General features: G+C 41.5%; 1 non-coding gene across 1 annotated transcript; it reads left to right on the top strand.

Moving 5' to 3' along the window:
* The first annotated feature begins 3,990 nt into the window (after positions 1–3,990).
* Positions 3,991–4,096, top strand: LOC112587394. The gene has a single exon (XR_003111877.1). It is a non-coding gene; the product is annotated as a U6 spliceosomal RNA (small nuclear RNA).
* Positions 4,097–4,376: the final 280 nt, after the last annotated feature.

The raw sequence follows: 4,376 nt of genomic DNA, 5'->3' as shown, positions 1-4,376 counted from the left end.
ATTTAAATAGGAATGAGGTGATATCTTGTGGTTTTGATTTGCATTTCCCTGGTGATTAGTGGTGTGGAGCATGTTTTTTATGTGCTTTTTTTATGTGTTGTCTTTGGAAAACTATTCAATTCTACAGCGTACTTTTTAGAAGGGTTTTTTGTTGTTTTTGCTAAGTTTATGAGTTCTTTCTATATTTTGGAAATAAACCCCTTATCAGATATATGATTTGCAAATATTTTCTTCCATCCTGTAGGCTGCTTTCTCATTGTGTTGGTTGCTTCTTTGCTGTGAACACTTTTTAATCTGATGTAGCCCCACCAGTTGGTTTTTGTTTTTCTTGCTTGTGTCTTTGGTGTTAGGTCTGGGAAACTGCTGCCAAGACCAGTGTCAAGGAGCTTTTCAGCTGTGTTTTCTTCTAGGAGTTTTATGGTTTCAGGTCTTATGTTTATGTCTTTAATCCATGTTGAGTTCATTTCTTTGAGTGGTGTAAGAGTTTCAAATCCTGGAAGACGATGCTGTGAGTGATGCACTCAAATTGCCAGCAAATTTGGAAAACTCAGCAGTGGCCACAGGACTGGAAAAGGTCAGTTTTCATTCCAATCCCAAAGAAAGGCAATGCCTAAGAATGCTCAAACTACCGCACAATTGCACTCATCTCACACGCTAGTAAAGTAATGCTCAAAATTCTCCAAGCCAGGCTTCAGCAATATGTGAACCATGAACTTCCAGATGTTCAAGCTGGTTTTAGAAAAGGCAGAGGAACCAGAGATCAAATTGCCAACATCCGCTGGATCATTGAAAAACCAAGAGAGTTCCAGAAAAACATCTATTTCTGCTTTATTGACTATGCCAAAGCCTTTGTCTGTGTGGATCACAATAAACTGTGGAAAATTCTGAAGAGATGGAAATAACAGACCACTTGACCTGCCTCTTGAGAAATCTGTATGCAGGTCAGGAAGCAACAGTTAGCAGTGGACATGGAACAACAGACTGGTTCCAAATAGGAAAAGAAGTACATCAAGGCTGTATATTGTCACCCTGCTTATTTAACTTCTATGCAGAGTACATCATGAGAAATGCTAGATTGGAAGAAGCACAAGCTGGAATCAAGATTGCTGGGAGAAATACCAGTAACCTCAGATATGCAGATGACACCACCCTTATGGCAGAAAGTGAAGAGGAACTCAAAAGCCTCTTGATGAAAGTGAAAGAAGGAGAGTGAGAAAGTTGGCTTAAAGTTCAACATTCAGAAAATGAAGATCATGGCATCCGGTCCCATCACTTCACGGCAAATAGATGGGAAAACAGTGGAAACAGTGTCAGACTTTATTTTTCTGGGCTCCAAAATCACTGCAGATGGTGACTGCAGCCATGAAATTAAAAGACACTTACTCCTTGGAAGGAAAGTTATGACCAACCTAGATAGCATATTCAAAAGCAGAGACATTACTTTGCCAACAAAGGTCCATCTAGTCAAGGCTATGGTTTTTCCTGTGGTCATGTATGGATGTGAGAGTTGGACTGTGAAGAAGGCTGAGCGCCGAAGAATTGATGCTTTTGAACTGTGGTGTTGGAGAAGACTCTTGAGAGTCCCTTGGACTACAAGGAGATCCAACCAGTCCATTCTGAAAGGGATCAGCCCTGGGATTTCTTTGGAAGGAATGATGATAAAGCTGAAACTCCAGTACTTTGGCCACCTCACGCGAGAGTTGACTCATTGGAAAAGACTCTGATGCTGGGAGGGACTGGGGGCAGGAGGAGAAGGGGACGACAGAGGATGAGATGGTTGGATGGCATCACCGACTCAATGGACATGGGTTTGGGTGGACTCCAGGAGTTGGTGATGGACAGGGAGGCCTGGCGTGCTGCGATTCATGGGGTTGCAAAGAGTCAGACATGACTGAGCAACTGAACTGAATTGACTGAAGAGAAGGGTCAAATTGCATTTTCCTGCATGTACTTATCCAGTTTTCTCAGTAAGAGAATGGATCTTAAATGTTCTCAGCATAACAACAAGTGCTAACTATGTGAGGTGAAGGATGTGTTAACTGCTCTTCTTATGGTAAACATTTAGCCATATAGCCATGTATCAAATTATCACAGTGTGCACCTTAAACTTACATAATATTATATGCCAATCATATCTCAATAAAATTAGAGAAAAAATATAAATAATTGTTCATTTTAGTGACATTTGGTAACTGCATAGTGAAAACATAAAAAATTATAAATTCTATTATTCTCATATCTGTGTAATACTATATGTCTACTGTGAAGCCTACACTTTACAGAAACACAGTTCTACATTCCCCCTCCCCATCCCCCACCCCAATTCTACATTCCAAGGGGGTGATTAACTTGTATATATTATCATAAAGTAGAACTGGATCCCAGGATGATAGCAACACAAAGCTTGCTTATTCTAACTAGCATGTTATATATTTATAGAACTTTATTATTATCCTTACCATATATTGTGTTTTAAGGATGAAATAAAAAAGCAGGAGCATTGTTGGCAGTTAATATTGTGTGTGTGTGTGTGACTTTAAAATGTAAACAAGGGACTTCCTGGTGGTCCAGTGGCTAAGATCCCAAGCACCCAATGCAGGGGGCCTGGGTTCCATCCTTGGTCAGGGGACTACATCCCACATGGTACAACTGAAAAATAAAAAATCTCCCTCATGCCACAACTAAAGCTGCCTCATGAAGCAATGAAGATCCAAGATCCTGCCAAACCTCAGACACAGAGCAGCTAAATAAATAGATAAGTATAAAACATTTGTTATAAATAAATAAATAAAACAAACAAAAGTAACGACCATATTAGTTTTTAAAATGTCAGCAATGGTATTGACATTTTTACTGCTAGAACTGTGAAACATATAGACAGGAGATAACATCCTCACCTGAGAAGTTACGCTAATTGACTGTCTAATTGGGAAGGCTGAGGATGCAGTGTACTCATATTTGCATTCATGGGTTGGAATTTGAGATGGAGGCTCAAACAGCAAGGCTTACTAACTTTAATCCTTCTGTCTTCTAAGATTGGGGACTGACTGCATGGTAGGTTTTTGCTGCACTTGCCTGAGCTGAGAAGTTTGGCATGTCTTTTTTTTTTTCCCATGGGTGGTGTAGGTGTGTGCACGCTCAGTTGTGTCTGACTCTTTTAAGACCTCATAGACTGTAGCCTGCCAGGCTCCTCTGTCCATGGGATTCTCCAGGCAAGAATATTGGAGTGGGTTGCCATTCTCTTCTCCAGGGGATCTTCGCAACCCGGGGATCGAACCTGGATCTCCCACATTGCAGGCAGATGCTTTACCATCTGAGCGGCCTTAGGAAGCACCTCTAAGATAGAGGCTTTCACAGTTAACAGGGAATTTGAACAGAAAAGCATGAGCAAGGGATGGGCTTTACATGTTTCATTGCTCTGAAGCTAGAGCAGAAAACAAGTTCAAAGATCATTCCAGATGATTCTGGGAAAACTTTTACTCCAAAGTATTGTAAACTTCCACTCTGCTGATGATTGGGATATTTTTGGATAATAAATCTATCTATTCATATTGATATGTCTTTGACCCCCATACTCTGTTGCAGTTACTTTTGCTGCATAGAAAACTGACCCAATTTTAGCATCTTGAAATAACCACTTGACTAGGGTCACAGGTTTTGTGGGTCAGGAGTCAGACTGGGCTCTGTAGAGGTGGTGGACCTCTCCTTGAGATTTCAGGTCTCATCCTTTGGGCTGGGCTGCCTCAGGGCCTGGGGCTGTCAGCTGGAGTAACTACATTTGTCTTCTTTCTGCAGCTTGGCTTCCTTACAGCTACTGCTCTCTCAGGGTAGTTAGACTTGTACATGGCAGCTCAGGACTTCAAGATCAAGTGTTCTAGTGTTTAATGCCTGTGCTGCGTTGCCTTTTAGGACCCAGCCTCCAGACTGAGCCCACAGTAGTCTCTTGGTTGAAGGAGTCATAAGCCTGCCCAGATTCAAGAAGTGTGCCCAGTGCTTTCTTTGGCAGCACACACACTAAAATCAGAATGATTCAGAGAAGTAATCATGGCCCCCACACAAGGAAGACATGCAAATTTGTCAAGTATTCTATTTTTTTGCAACTAGAGATTATCATACTAAGTGAAATAAGTCAGAAAGAGAAAGATGAATATCATATGATATCATATATATGTGGAATCTAAAATATGACACAAATGAACCTATCTATGGGGCTTCCCTGGTGGCTCTGATGGTAAAGAATCCACCTGCAATGCCGGAGGTATGGGTTCAATCCCTGGGTCGGGAAGAGCCCCTGGAGAAGGAAATGGCAACCCACTCCAATATTCTTGCTGGGAGATCTCGTGGACAGAGGAGGCTAGTGGACTATATAGTCCATG

This window comes from Bubalus bubalis, chromosome 1, assembly GCF_019923935.1.
Source record: "Bubalus bubalis isolate 160015118507 breed Murrah chromosome 1, NDDB_SH_1, whole genome shotgun sequence".
Classification (NCBI taxonomy): domain Eukaryota; kingdom Metazoa; phylum Chordata; class Mammalia; order Artiodactyla; family Bovidae; genus Bubalus; species Bubalus bubalis.
This window is presented reverse-complemented; position numbering and strand designations above follow the sequence as displayed.